This window comes from Geotrypetes seraphini, chromosome 11, assembly GCF_902459505.1.
Source record: "Geotrypetes seraphini chromosome 11, aGeoSer1.1, whole genome shotgun sequence".
In the NCBI taxonomy this organism is placed as follows: Eukaryota; Metazoa; Chordata; class Amphibia; order Gymnophiona; family Dermophiidae; genus Geotrypetes; species Geotrypetes seraphini.
The window spans coordinates 140,980,882-140,996,971 of NC_047094.1; the positions used below are offsets into that span (position 1 = coordinate 140,980,882).

The 16,090-nt window shown below is 42.4% G+C and overlaps 1 protein-coding gene across 9 annotated transcripts in view; it reads left to right on the plus strand.

The window, feature by feature from the left end:
* Nucleotides 1–16,090, plus strand: part of RALY (RALY heterogeneous nuclear ribonucleoprotein) — a 345,686-nt gene that overhangs the window by 20,857 nt on the left and 308,739 nt on the right. For 5 of the 9 annotated variants that reach the window (XM_033962667.1, XM_033962666.1, XM_033962669.1 and 2 more), the window contains exon 1: nt 14,860–14,965. The exons of 1 other annotated variant lie outside the window; for it this stretch is intronic. The gene's annotated coding sequence lies outside the window, so the exon portion shown is untranslated. Of the gene's footprint in view, nt 1–14,859; nt 14,966–16,090 lie in introns of those variants that run through there. 3 more of the 9 variants (XM_033962668.1, XM_033962670.1, XM_033962671.1) reach the window with 3 other exon arrangements.

Here is a 16,090-nt window from a genome sequence, read left to right on the forward strand (position 1 = left end):
GGCGGGAGACTTTCTGCCCACTTAAATAAACTGCTCTGAACTGCTTGTGGTATTGCGGTATACAAAAATAAAGTTATTATTATTATTATTAAATCACTTGGAATAATCAGCTGGAACATTTCTTTAAAACCGTTGTTCTGTGGAATTTTATGCACCGAAGAGCAATAGTGAGTTACTTGTGCAAGTCTGGGTTTGTATCAACAGCCTCATCACACATGCTTCAGGAGTTGCGAACCTTGGAACATTTTTAGCCTACTTGTAATAGAACGCCACTCGTGAGACAGCCTTAGGATAACACTCTGTCAACTCAAACCTTTCAGGAGGACAGAACAGACTGTCCTCTTACCCCATTTCCCTTCTAATTGTCCTTGATAATACCTTTCAAAGGGCAACAGCTGTGCTTTTCAGTAACTCTCCTAATATTTATTGGATGGTCATGTCAATCCAGTATGATTCACAATAATAAAGGGCAACATATATTATAATATTTTTTGTTTCCTAACATTTCGTGAAATAGTGCTTCTACTGCCTCCCACTCCCCAAAATAGCAGTCTTCTGTGCAAAGCCTAACCACAGTGTATGACTTCATTAGGCAGCATGGGGATTTCGGATAGCTCACAGCGAAAACGAGTGCACCCATTGCAAAATCGTTCTCACTGTGGGCCTGGAATTCTGTAGAGAGGTAGCCTATATTGAAAATGAGAAACTTCCTTCAAAGCCAACAAAAGAAATGTTAATCACTACACACATGTTCTAAAAAAAACCCCTACATCCATCATTTTCAATTCTGAATGGGATGTTCTAGGAAAGGCTTTCTCATTAGACTAAATGTCACAGATCTAAAACTCATCCCATTTTGATAGCTTCTAATGTTTTTCTACTCAAGCAAGTGAGATCTTAAGCTAGATTTTAATTAAAGAATTTCATTCTGATTGCAGCTGTGCATGTGATGAGAGGAGTGGGGGGGGGGGAGGGGGGGTCATTCCAAGGAAAGAAACTCCAGGGACTCCATAGAAGGTCCCCACTGGAATCTGTTCCCAAATAAAAATCTTGCTGTTGCTTGAGTTTTAACTTAAGTTAAATAATGAAAGAAAATTGAAGTCTGACAGGATGGATTTTAGCATATAATTAGTTGAGGGGGGGGGGGGTCCATTTATTAAGATGGGGAGTGTGTGGCGCACCCTGGGGTTGTGGGTTCAAACCCACGCTGCTCCTTGTGACTTAATCCCCCCATTGCCCCAGGTACATTAGGTAGATTATGAGCCCACCGGGACAGAGGAAAAATGCTTGAGTACCTGAATAATTTAATGTAAACCATTCTGAGCTCACTTGGGAGAATGGTATAGAAAATTGAATGAATAAATAAATAAAGAGATGTGCTAAGAAGCAGCAGATAAAACTGAAATAATGTTGGTAGGAAAGCCAGATCATCAGTGGCCTAAAGAAGTTCTTTCGGTACATGAGTCTATGACCATCTTAGGTGTATTCCTTTATCCCTCCATTGGAGTTCCTTTCCATCACAACTTCTGTAAACCGTGCCGAGCTCTACGATTGCGGAGATGGTTTAGTTTAGTTTAAGCCTTGATTCTGGCCTAAGAATGAAGTTGCAAGTAACCAAGACCGTACAAGTATGTTTCACACAAATGCATTTGTTACACCGATTAAAACCAATGTTAGTGCCATATGATTTCCATACTGTAGTCCAGGCTATGGCTTTGTCGAGACTTGATTACTGCAATGCTTTGGACCTTGGAATAACAAAAGCAAGATGTAGAGCATTGCAGGTTATACAAAACGCAGCAGCAAGATTGATAATGGGATTGTCTAAATAGGATCACATTTCGCCACATCTCCAAAAATTGCATTGGCTTCAGAGTACAGCATAAAGCAGTAATGATTTTGCCATCAATTTTTGTATGGAAACATTCCAGAGCTGTTCAAAAATAATATACTTAGCTATACACCAAAAAGATCATTGCGCTCTGAGAATTTAGCTTTACTGAAGATGACTGTGAAACCAAGGCTTGTTGAGGCTGGTAAAATGACTTTTTGTTGTGCAGGAACTCCTTGGTGGGTCAGATACGAATCTGCTCTGAAAAGGGCATGTTTAGAAGACACAATTATTTGTCGATGCCTTTCTCTAGCCAATAATTTTCCCCTCTGGCAGAGTTGATGAATTATTCATGATCTCTACTATGCATGCTATGGTATTATTTTTAGTCCCAAAAAATCAAATGGCCAAACTATATCCGTTTTTCAGAAATCCATAAACAGTTATAAGGATCTGGATGTAAATATGTTTGGGTATAAATCTACCCCACACTGTATCTTCAAGGACGCCTCAGTCCCACCACTCCACCGCTGTGTGATTTCTCAAAAAAACTGCGGGAAGATTTACATGGTGCCTCATCATTGGCTGCCCCACTTGTTGTATATCAAGTGTTTTTCTCAAATAGCATTTTCCCTGTTCTCTTATTTTTAAATACTTTCATTTTATAGTTATTTTAGATATAATAAATAGTATAAATATAAAGTGCAATTGTACTTAGCTTAATCACAGCCAAACCTGGGAGTCTGACCCGACATGTTTCGCACAAAGAAGTGCTGTATCAAGGGTCTCCCTATGGTAACAAAGAAAAGGAAGCTGTAACACAAATATTCTTATACAACTGCCTCCTCCGCTTAAGCTATCAACTAAATTTCACCCATTCATAAATCCCACACTCACCGAGGTCGCTGCCGTCATCCGACTCCAAGTAAGGTATGAGAGAAAGATGGCGGCAGCGTCATACCCCGGAGTTTAAATACACCTTTCAAATCATGTGACTGCAGTCTTATGACAAACAGTCCCTCCCCCTATGGCTTATTGGCTCAATCCACTGCCAATCAATGTGGCCCATTCGATCTCATTATTCAGCCCCCGAGGCTCAACAGTATCTAACATGAAAATATATCTTTGCTCGCTCTCATTCAACTTTCTCTGATCTTTCCCACCATCCCTCCCAGTTACTCTATTAATGACACACCATCTCATATCATCAACTGTTTGATTGTGTACCTGCCAGTGTGCCACTAGGGGGGCTTTATTGACTTTATTGGCAATGTGTGATTTGTGTTCAGTTAGTCTGACCTTTATCTTCCTGTTCATCCGTCCAATGTGCACTAGATCAGTGGTTCCCAACCCTGTCCTGGAGGAACACCAGGCCAATTGGGTTTTCAGGCTAGCCCTAATGAATATGCATGAAGCAAATTTGCATGCCTATCACTTCCATCATATGCAAATCTCTCTCATGCATATTCATTAGGGCTAGCCTGAAAACCCGATTGGCCTGGTGTTCCTCCAGGGCAGGGTTGGGAATCACTGCACTAGATCGCAAGGGCACACTATCACATAAATAACATCCTGCGAGTTACAATCCGTCACCTTTCTAGAGTACAGTACCTTGTCCCTTCCAGGAGTCACCTCGAATAGTAGATGAACACCACTGGCATTTGCCACATTGATCATGGTATCCCCTCTCCTCCCTCACTCTAACTCCATATTTCTGGAAATTACATTGTTGGCCCAATGTCACACCCCTCAAGTATGCTATCATTGGAAAATCATGTAAAGATTGGTGTAACATAGTAACATAGTAACATAGTAGATGACGGCAGATAAAGACCCGAATGGTCCATCCAGTCTGCCCAACCTGATTCAATTTAAATTTTTTTTTTTTTTTTCTTTTTAGCTATTTCTGGGCGAGAATCCAAAGCTTTACCCGGTACTATGCTTGGGTTCCAACTGCTGAAATCTCTGTTAAGACTTACTCCAGCCCATCTACACCCTCCCAGCCATTGAAGCCCTCCCCTGCCCATCCTCCACCAAACGGCCATACACAGACACAGACCGTACAAGTCTGCCCAGTAACTGGCGTAACTGTCAATATGCCAATGTTGTCTCATGAACCCCACCATCATATTTGCAGCCCTAGAAAAAGGAAGTATACATGTCAACCATCGTTTTCTAACTTCTGGGGTCCCTCTGGTTCCTTCAAAAGGAGTTTCCTTTGGGCAAACCTTGCCCTCAAATAGGCCTGCCTGATCGATCTTTCCGGATACCCTCTCTTCCTAAATCTGTCTGACAAAAGGGTAGCCTGTCGTTTGTATTCTTCCAAGGAAGAGCATACCCTACGGATGCGTAAAAATTGCGCTATGGGTAGATTAAAACATAATTTGTAGGGATGGAAACTGCCAAAATGTAATATTGAGTTTCGTGTGACTGGCTTTCTATTTAGGGAGGTCTGAATCTTGCCCTCCCGCACTTGAACTATAATGTCCAAAAATTCAATCACAGTTTGGTGACGTGTCATGGTGAATTTAATGTTAGAATCCACGGCATTCAGATATTGAAAAAACTGGTCAAGTTGTTCTCTAGTATCCTGCCAAATTAAAAAAATATCATCTAGAAACCAGCCCCAAAGCAAAATCTGGGATTCCCACAAGGTGCCATATACCAATCTGTCCTCAAATTTTGCCATATAAAGGGAGGCAACCGAGGGGGCCAATGTGGCCCCCATCGCTACTCCCTGAATCTGTTGGAAGAACTGTTTGAAACATTACAGTGGAGAGAGACCCCCCAGCGAATGTCCACAGCATTTTTGATGCAGCTGGCCCAATGGGTTATTCAGAACAACTATTTTCAACATCACTATTTTCAAGTATCTGCTATTTCTGTTTCTAGTCAGTGATTTCCAGCCAGTGCATTTATTCTGCTTTTACTTCTTTTCAAAAGCAAAATGGACCCTCGTGTGTAACTAGAAGCATTTACACAATGAGAATCCATTTTACTTTTCGAACTAAGCAAAGCTGAACAAATCCACTTGCTACAAACCACTTCCTTTATAAATACCAGGGGGACCTCTCTCTCTTTCTGCAACTTGTCATGGGTCCCAAGGAGAGCTGACAGAGTGGAATACCAACCAGGGAAGGAAAAGCAAAAGAAGCCAAATGGAACTCATTGGAAGAGCGTGCAAGGGTTCTAATTCCCCCAAATCAAATGATGTAGTGAATCAGTACAGCTGACAGAGCCCCACTTGGTGTAATGTTGCAAACTGGAATCTTTGCAGAAACAATGTGGCTTTGAAATGATGGCTCCTAATTGTGGCCTGCAGTCAGGGCTGGTCCAGGGATATCCTAGAGTAGGGGTGTCAAATGTCGGTCCTCAATCCAGTCGGGTTTTCAGGATTTCCCCAATGAGCAGGGACTATCTATTGTATGTTAAAATGTACAGCACTGCGTACGTCTTTCAGCAAAATAGAAATAATAAATAGTAGTAGTAGAATATGCATGAGATTTATTAGCATACAATGAAAGCAGTGCATGCAAATAGATCTCATGCATATTCATTGGGGAAATCCTGAATACCTGACTGGATTGCAGCCCACGAAGACCGACATTTGATACCCCTGTCCTAGGGAAACCGTCAGGTACTTGCCCCCTCCCAGGGCCAGCAAACTAAACTAAACTAAACCTTAAGTTTGTATACCGCATCATCTCCATAAAGATAGAGCTCGACACGGTTTACAAGTAATTCAATAAATGAGGGAAGGACATAATAAGAAATTAGAGGTTATGAAGAGGATAGCTAGCTTTACATTTTCAATAGATCGCTTGACGTTTTGGAGAAAAGCCAGGTTTTCAGATGCTTTTGGAATAATTGGAATGAGCCTAGGTTCCGCAGCAGGGCAAGGAGGTTATTCCAAAGCTCAGTGAATTTGAAGGGATTTCCCTAATTTACCTGCATACATGACACCATTTAACGAGGGGAAAGATAGTTTGAGTATGTTAGCTTTGAACTCCTTTCTCCCACTTAACATTCAGAACACTTGAACCCCCAACCACCATTATCACCCCCAAAACTATCCCTTTGAAAATAAGCTGGGAAATGGACAGCTTGAAAACTCACCCTTTCTGTTTGTAAAGGAACCCCCTCATTCCTTTACTTCAAGTGGGAGTTCTCTGTTGGTAAAAGAACCCCCTCATTCCTTTACTTCATGTGGGAGTTCTCTGTTGGTACAGGAAGCCCCTCATTCCTTTACTTCATGTGGGAGTTCTCTGTTGGTAAAAGAACCCCCCATTTCTTTACTTTATGTGGGAGCTATCTGTTGGTAAAGGAACCCCATCATTCCTTTACTTCATGTGGGAGTTCTCTGTTGGTAAAAGAACCCCCTCATTCCTTTACTTCATGTGGGAGTTCTCTGTTGGTAAAAGAACCCCCTCATTCTTTTACTTCATGTGGGAGTTCTCTGTTGGTAAAGGAACCCCCTCATTCCTTTGCTTCATGTGGGAGTTCTCTATTGGTAAAGGAACCCCCTCATTCCTTTACTTCATGTGGGAGTTCTCTGTTGGTAAAATAACCCCCTCATTCCTTTGTTTCATGTGAGAGTTCTCTGTTGGTAAAAGAATCCCCTCATTCCTTTACTTCATGTGGGAGTTCTCTGTTGGTAAAAGAACCCCCTCATTCCTTTACTTCATGTGGGAGTTCTCTGTTGGTACAGGAAGCCCCTCATTCCTTTACTTCATGTGGGAGTTCTCTGTTGGTAAAGGAACCCCCTCATTCCTTTATTTCATGTGGGAGTTCTCTGTTGGTAAAAGAACCCCCTCATTCCTTTACTTTATGTGGGAGTTCTCTGTTGGTAAAAGAACCCCCTCATTCCTTTACTTTATGTGGGAGTTCTCTGTTGGTAAAGGAACCCCCTCATTCCTTTACTTTATGTGGGAGTTCTCTGTTGGTAAAGGAACCCCCTCATTCCTTTACTTTATGTGGGAGTTCTCTGTTGGTAAAGGAACCCCCTCATTCTTTTACTTCATGTGGGAGTTCTCTGTTGGTAAAGGAACCCCCTCATTCCTTTGCTTCATGTGGGAGTTCTCTATTGGTAAAGGAACCCCCTCATTCCTTTACTTCATGTGGGAGTTCTCTGTTGGTAAAATAACCCCCTCATTCCTTTGTTTCATGTGAGAGTTCTCTGTTGGTAAAAGAATCCCCTCATTCCTTTACTTCATGTGGGAGTTCTCTGTTGATAAAGGAACCCCCTCATTCCTTTACTTCATGTGGGAGTTCTCTGTTGGTAAAGGAACCCCCTCATTCCTTTACTTCATGTGGGAGTTCTCTGTTGGTAAAAGAACCCCCTCATTCCTTTACTTCATGTGGGAGTTCTCTGTTGGTAAAGGAACCCCCTCATCTTTGCTTCATGTGAGAGTTCTCTGTTGGTAAAAGAACCCCCTCATTCCTTTACTTCATGTGGGAGTTCTCTGTTGGTAAAAGAACCCCCTCATTCCTTTGCTTCATGTGAGAGTTCTCTGTTGGTAAAAGAACCCCCTCATTCCTTTACTCCATGTGGGAGTTCTCTGTTGGTAAAAGAACCCCTCATTCCTTTGCTTCATGTGAGAGTTCTCTGTTGGTAAAAGAACCCCCTCATTCCTTTGCTTCATGTGACAGTTCTGTTGGTAAAGGAACCCCTTCATTCCTTTGCTTCATGTGGGAGTTCTCTGTTGGTACAGGAACCCCCTCATTCCTTTACTTCATGTGGGAGTTCTCTGTTGGTAAAAGAGCCCCCTCATTCCTTTACTTCATGTGAGAGTTCTCTGTTGGTAAAAGAACCCCCTCATTCCTTTACTTCATGTGGGAGTTCTCTGTTGGTAAAAGAACCCCCTCATTCCTTTACTTCATGTGGGAGTTCTCTGTTGGTAAAAGAACCCCCTCATTCCTTTACTTCATGTGGGAGTTCTCTGTTGGTACAGGAACCCCCTCATTCCTTTACTTCATGTGGGAGTTCTCTGTTGGTAAAGGAACCCCCTCATTCCTTTACTTCATGTGGGAGTTCTCTGTTGGTAAAGGAACCCCCTCTTTCCTTTGCTTCATGTGGGAGTTTTCTGTTGGTAAAAGAACCCCCTCATTCCTTTACTTCATGTGGGAGTTCTCTGTTGGTAAAAGAACCCCCTCATTCCTTTACTTCATGTGGGAGTTCTCTGTTGGTAAAAGAACCCCCTCATTCCTTTACTTCATGTGGGAGTTCTCTGTTGGTACAGGAACCCCCTCATTCCTTTACTTCATGTGGGAGTTCTCTGTTGGTACAGGAACCCCCTCATTCCTTTACTTCATATGGGAGTTCTCTGTTGGTAAAGGAACCCCCTCATTCCTTTACTTCATGTGGGAGTTCTCTGCTTTAATGAGCTCATAATTGAAAAAAATAAAAATGAATTGGGTGATAGGATCCTGTCCTCTTGGGTGCGATTCTAACTCCAAAGTAGGTGTGTTTAGGGGGTTATAATGTAGGCTTCCAAAAACCCTGGCCTACCTTAGGCATGAATCTGTAATGGACGCCTAAGTGGGATTGCCATGAAATCGGTCCCTTAGTGCCAAGCAATCTTCATAGTTCAGGGTCCCAGGCTGGTTCCAATTGCAAAGTCTCAGCTGCCATTGCAGTGGCACAGGGCAAGCATGAGTGGGGCTCATTCCTGCCCCCTAGGCATGAGTCTGTAATGGACGCCTAAGTGGGATTGCCATGAAATCGGTCCCTTAGTGCCAAGCAATCTTCATAGTTCAGGGTCCCAGGCTGGTTCCAATTGCAAAGTCTCAGCTGCCATTGCAGTGGCACAGGGCAAGCATGAGTGGGGCTCATTCCTGCCCCCTAGGCATGAATCTGTAATGGACGCCTAAGTGGGATTGCCATGAAATCGGTCCCTTAGTGCCAAGCAATCTTCATAGTTCAGGGTCCCAGGCTGGTTCCAATTGCAAAGTCTCAGCTGCCATTGCAGTGGCACAGGGCAAGCATGAGTGGGGCTCATTCCTGCCCCCTAGGCATGAATCTGTAATGGACGCCTAAGTGGGATTGCCATGAAATCGGTCCCTTAGTGCCAAGCAATCTTCATAGTTCAGGGTCCCAGGCTGGTTCCAATTGCAAAGTCTCAGCTGCCATTGCAGTGGCACAGGGCAAGCATGAGTGGGGCTCATTCCTGCCCCCTAGGCATGAGTCTGTAATGGACGCCTAAGTGAGATTGCCATGAAATAGGTCCCTTAGTGCCAAGCAATCTTCATAGTTCAGGGTCCCAGGCTGGTTCCAATTGCAAAGTCTCAGCTGCCATTGCAGTGGCACAGGGCAAGCATGAGTGGGGCTCATTCCTGCCCCCTAGGCATGAGTCTGTAATGGACGCCTAAGTGGGATTGCCATGAAATCGGTCCCTTAGTGCCAAGCAATCTTCATAGTTCAGGGTCCCAGGCTGGTTCCAATTGCAAAGTCTCAGCTGCCATTGCAGTGGCACAGGGCAAGCATGAGTGGGGCTCATTCCTGCCCCCTAGGCATGAATCTGTAATGGACGCCTAAGTGGGATTGCCATGAAATCGGTCCCTTAGTGCCAAGCAATCTTCATAGTTCAGGGTCCCAGGCTGGTTCCAATTGCAAAGTCTCAGCTGCCATTGCAGTGGCACAGGGCAAGCATGAGTGGGGCTCATTCCTGCCCCCTAGGCATGAGTCTGTAATGGACGCCTAAGTGAGATTGCCATGAAATAGGTCCCTTAGTGCCAAGCAATCTTTATAGTTCAGGGTCCCAGGCTGGTTCCAATTGCAAAGTCTCAGCTGCCATTGCAGTGGCACAGGGCAAGCATAAGTGGGGCTCATTCCTACCCCCTAGGACAGGGTGGTTGAGAGGGATGCTGGGGGAGAGGGATTGCAGAGGGGAAGAAGAGTTTTGATTGCAGCCAAAAATGCACAGGCAGAAACCTGAACCTGGATTTGTCTAGTTTTGGTGCCAAATCTGAAATGAACCCAAAATGTGGTTGGCCTGTACTATTTGCATGTGCGTCCCTTGGGAAAGAATATGCACTATGTACAAAGAGTCCACCTCCTTTTTTATGATTATTAAATATACCATCACAAAAGAAAGACATTGTGATTATTGAAAGACAAAAATTTTTTCCTCTCTTAAGAAATAAGGAAATAATAAATTAACAATTCATCCACCATGTATGGGATTCAAGATCAGAAATAATTAAATAGAAGTAATATGGTGTAATAATACATTTTTATTATTATTAAACTAATTACAGGATAAAAACATTTTTATAATACAAAAATATTTAAATAATGTGATATGAATATTTTTTGCATTATAAAGTTTAATCATACAAGTGCACACAGGTTTATTATATTTACATGGACGCCCTGATTATACAATAATACATTTTTAGACATGTCTTGTCAGCTCAAATTTCTAAGCTGGCCCCTGTATATTATCAGCCCTAGTATTGCTAGCAATACTAGGAACAGTTACTTGGAACCTTAAATTTTCTCTAGCCACTAGAAATTAAATTAGTTGTTTACGTTAAAAAACATTTTTAAAAATCTATTTTCAGACTGTATCACACAAGAACAAGGAAAACGCAAAGTAAACTTCAGTCCCAACGATTGGGATCTAGGTCTTAACGCCAATAATTCCTTTCCTCACTTCTGAGTCATTTTAGAAATGTCAGGAAATATTCAAATTTTTGAAACTTTTCATCCATAACACGAAAAAAGGATTTAAGTACCAAAGATTTATCTAATTCCATTGCAAATATCACCAACAAAGTGGTTCTCTGAGTCACCACCTCAAGAGAAGATTCCAGAAATTCAGTAAAATTCATTATCTAATGAAATTTTTTAAATCTCTCGCAGGAGACACCAAAGGAGATTTAGGAAAATTAAAAAAATACAAAGTATTTTTGCGACTTTGATTTTCCAGATTTTCCATTTTCCTATAAATAAACTCCTTATCCTTGACAATCAAGACATTAAGGGTACCTTCTATCAAACTTTGCTAGCAATTTGTAGCGCAGTGAGCCGTGCTGAATGGCTCATAGAGTTCCTATGAGCGTCAGGAGCAGCGCGGGCCATTCAGCGTGGCTCTCTGTGCTAAAAACTGCTAGCGAAGTTTGATAGAAGAGGCCCTAAGTTCCTGAATATCTTTAACTTTAGTTTCATGAGAAGCCATCTTAGTAGTAAGCTGACCAGCTCTTGAGAATGATCTTCTGTGGTACTTTTGAAATTTCTCATCTCTCCAACCATATTTGCCACCGAAGAAAGAGAAGAGTTAAGGGTCTGCATAGCATCCCACAAATTGTCCAAAGTGACTACTCCTAGCCTTTGCAATCGTTGCACCCCAACAATGGAAATCCCAAATCTCCTCGTGAAGATAGATGGCTTTGCTCCTTTTCTTGATCTTGTTGCTGGTGATAAGAGACACGAAATGGAGTTCCCTCCTGTGAAGAGAGGAAGCTTGCAGAGCCTCCACCTTGAGGAATTGTCGGCTGAAGTGGTGTCGGCCCCTGCAGGAGACTCAAAGAGACCTCATTACCACTGCTGCTGGTAAAGTTCTGCTTCGGTGTGGCCGCAACCTGCTCTAGCATTGTTTGTCTCAGCGAGGGAGTGGTCATCAGCATCGGAGGGAATTGCTGTGTCATTCTTTTCCACTTTTTCCCCTTATCAGGTAAGCTGAGATTAACTCACTAAGAAAAAATGCCAAGCAGACAGAGAGCTCCAGCAGGTGTGTCTATTCAAAATGCCATCTTGAATCCCTGTTAACTGTGAATGATATTCATTTTAAACAACTATTCATCTCTTGTATCAGTGCAAAGTCCACTGAATAAAACCATTTTATTAGTGAAAGAGAGATTGTGTTGTGTCGTCAGAATTCAAGGATTCTTGGCAATCATGAGGATATGATGTGAGCTCTTTTCCTGTGGCTCCTGGAAATGGACTGATGCCAAAGTAGAGCCATATTATCTGCCCAGTGTTTCCATTAACACAGCTCAGGGAATTACCTTTAGACCTGTATCAGACCTCCCCTTCATCTTAAAAATATTAGAAAAGACAGTACTCACACAACTACAAGACTTCATGGAGACAAACGTCATCCTCTCCAACTTCCAATCAGGCTTCAGGAAACATCTTAGCACAGAAAGAGTGCTACTGGACATCGTTGATGAGGGAAACGATGCACTGCTGGTACTATTAGACCTAAGTGCCGTCTTCGACACTATTGACCACTCTCTCCTCATGTCAAGTCTAAAGACCATCGGAATCCATGACACCACACTGGAATGGTTCTCCTCTTTCCTGAACAAAAGAACGCAGAGAGTGCTGCCAGGTCAATCCACTCCATTACTTTGTGCCTCACCGCTCCTCTTCAATCTCTATGTCAGACCAATATCAAATCAGAATCCACTTTCACTGATAACCTACAACTTTACCTCTCCAGGCCGACACCGAGACACACAAATCAAGAATCTCCAGTTATGCTTACCTGAAATAAAGGTCTGGATGACCATGAACAAACTACAGTCAAATGAGTCCAAGACAGAACTTCTCCAGATCCACAAAGATCCTTGCGCATCCCACTCCGTCTTTTTCCTGGGGCATAGATACCTTATAGCCAAAGATAACATCCGTAGCCTAGGAATGATTCTCGATTCAAACTTATCACTAATGGATCGTGTATCCAAATTAGTATCATCTTCCTCCTCCTACCTCCGCCAGCTGAAATGCATAAGTGCATATTTCTCAGAGTCTGAATTTTCCCAACTACTGCTGCTTTTGTACTTTCCCGCTTAGATTATTGCAACTCACTACTAGTGGGTCTGCCTGCCAAAACTCTCTCCCACCTCTAAAGTGTGCAAAATGCTGCAATCCACCTCCTGAAAAACCTAGGCATCAGGAGGAATGTGGGGTGTAGTGGTTGGAGCTACAGCCTCAGCACCCTGGGGTTATAGGTTCAAAACCCTGGGCAAGTCACGCAGTCTTCCATAGCTTCAGGTATATTAGATAGATTGTGAGTCCACCGGGACAGATAGGGAAAATACTTGAGTACCTGATTGTAAAACCGCTTAGATAATCTTAATAGGTGGTATATAAAAACTTAATAAACTTGACCACGTTACCCTTGTACTAGCATCCATGCACTGGCTGCGCCTTCAAAGCTCTGCTCCTTGCTTTCAAAACCTTCCACGAAATGATTCCACACTACATGACAACCAAACTACAAATTTACTTCCCAAAGCCACCACTGAGATCCTAAGGAGAGAAATGACTGGCCATGCTGCCTGGTCACTCTCTCAAGACCAAAACAGCCCACAAATGCTCCTACTTGCATTTCATACCCAGACTATGGCCCATCTGTCAGAACACTAGATGGGCTGTGAAAACCTTCCTCTTTACAAACCCAGTGCCCAAAAACTTAGCACTTCCACTACCCGACCTACTGAACACTCCTAGTTCAACGTAAACGTGACGCCCACTGTCACTGAAATGCTGCATAGTGTAATATGTTATATTTTGTCATGCCTATATTGTCAATTGTGTCATGTCTTGGCCATATTGTGAATGTACCTTTGCAAACCATTCTGGGCTCCTTCGGGAGGACGGGCTGAATAAATATAACACCAGGTGTCGTATGAACGCTTACATAGTAATTGCTCATTAATAATTAGCATCAAGATTTTCAGGGATCTCCCCCACTCTTCTCATAGACATTCTATGGTGAATGAGTCAGTGATTCAGTAGAAGTCACGGTACGTTCCTGAGTCCTTGGGTTTCATAATACCTGTGGTATTATGATACAGTTATTTGTTTCACTGGAGGTGATGCTTTTCTTTTTCTAAGTTGACATTATCTTATGAGTTTAAGAGACCTGTGATTTCCTGACCTTCTCTCCAGCTGTGAGAAGGCAAACTATTATTTTCTGATCAATGTATTGAAACTCTAAACTCTCACTTTCCTTACCTACCACCATCTCTCCTGAGAGTCTCTGACATAGCAAGATAAATGAATATTGCCACTGGTGAAAGAGAGACACCACTTAAATTCATTCTTCACATCCAGCAGCAGTTTCTCCCTGGTGAATTCCTGTCTGCAGCATCATTAATGCAAAATCTTTCTTTCTGGTTAAAATAATGTTAAAAATGCTTCCTATGGAAGTAAAACCCAGATGTCTCTATCCGTCCTTCTTACTTCCATTGCTTTCAACAAAGTAAAACCCAGATGTCTCTATCTGTCAACTTACTTCCATTGCTTTCAACGAAAGTAAAACCCAGATGTCTCTTTCTGTCCTCCTTACTTCCATTGCTTTCAACGGAAGTAAAACCCAGATGTCTCTCTCCGTCCTCGTTACTTCCATTGCTTTCAAAGGAAGTAAAACTCAGATGTCTCTTTCTGTCTTCCTTACTTCCATTGCTTTCAACGGAAGTAAAACCCAGATTTCTCTTTCTGTCCTCTTTTTTCTGGAGCCATATGGTAACCATGTAGCATACCCGGCCAGCTGCTCACCCGCCAGTACACCGAGCATCTGTAAACCACAAGCTCTGATAGACAGCTGTGGGAAGCTGTCAGCAGCAGATTACAAGCAACCCCTTCCCCCTCCAATCCAAGCCCAGGAATGCAGATGGAGTAAAAAACAGAGAGAGGAGTTTTCCTGAATTCCACAACCGTGGGGATATTATTGTAGCTGTTCTGTGTTCTAATCAATGCTGCGAAACTCTCTCCTCCTCCCTAACAGGAGTCTTTGCTGCTAGCACTTAAATGCATTCTTCAGCTTTGTTTCCAGGTTTTTAAGAGCACTGGCTGATGGATTTCATCAGAGGGCTCTTTATCTGCCGTCATCTACTAGGTCACAGCGCCTACACGCCACTTTAAACGCTCAAAGCCCAGCCAGCAAGGGAATGCACCACTCGGGCGCCGTTTCAGGGGCTTTGCTCAGCTGTTCGAGCTTCTGCTCTTTCTTGGGCTCCCCTGCACTGCGAATGGTTTGGCTGATTAGGGGCGGAGCCTGTGGACGCCGCAGCCGCTCCTTCTGCTCACTCCTAAACGAGTTGCAATAGCTGAAGCCCGCAGCGTCCCTCTCTTTCTTTCTCCATCTTCTTTGAGACATTTTTACCTCTGACATTTTCTTATTGGTGAGTATTTTTTGCTACTCTTTCTTCTTGTTTTGCTGGTTTTTTCTTTGACAATCATTTCCCAAAATAAATCTTCTGAGTGGAATATTTTGCTTAGATGCCATATGCATTTGATCAGGTGCAAAAACTATGGGTAATTGGTTGGGGCTTTGGAAGCCTGCTTTTTCTTATTTCTTTAAAGATTGCTTTTTCAAGTGCTATTTTTGCTTTGTTGCAGGGCTTCTGTTCCCTTTCTTTGCTTGCAAGAACAGATATTTCTGCACTTTGTGACTTCAGCTTCTTAAATAAATGGTGTGGGGTTTTTTTTAGTTTTATTTTTCTTGGTCTCTTCTAAAACGAAATCTCAGTGATTGTTTAGAGGAGATATTAGCTTTCAATATGTTTCTCTTTGGAATAAATAAATGGTCTAGGACTGGACACCAAACTATTTTTCTTTTCTTCTTGTTTTTAAATTATAATTACATGGAGGCTTCTTTTTTTTTTAACTCTTCTGGAAATGATGCATAAAAATCGTTTTGAAATAGAATTTAAAAGTGGGAATGTGAAAGTGACTGACTTATATTTAAGAGAACTGGAAAAAGTTCAACTTTCCTCTCACCATTACGATTACAACAGATTACCTGCCTGTTAGTTTGCTTTGAAATAAATCAAATACAAAAATCCAAACAAGCTTTGCAGAAATAACATTTACTAGCACCTCTATCCGCATAAAAGGTGTGCATGGGTCTCCCTGAGCCTAGCATTTATCTGTGTCAAATCAGACATGCTTTCCCGAGGGGTCTTTGTGATATTAATAGTTGCATCAAGGAAAATACTTCAGCATCCCTTTATCTTGGGTCCTAGGAGAACTGTTACAAGTCCGTGCATCTGTTGTGCCTCTTTCATGCTCAACCCAGCTCGACAACAAAACAACTTTTCTGTTGTAGGTGGCAAGAAGTTAAGATGCATTTTCCATGGTTGCCTTTGATTTTAGCTTTGTGTGAAAATAAGCTTTGGGTTGTACTGCATTTTAGTTTGAATCAAGGAATGTGCAAGTTCTCTCAGCCATGTTTTTAAATGCTAAAACAGAGCAGAGACCTAATGTAGAAATTAAGGAAGTGAGTTAAAGCTTCTTACTATGCAACA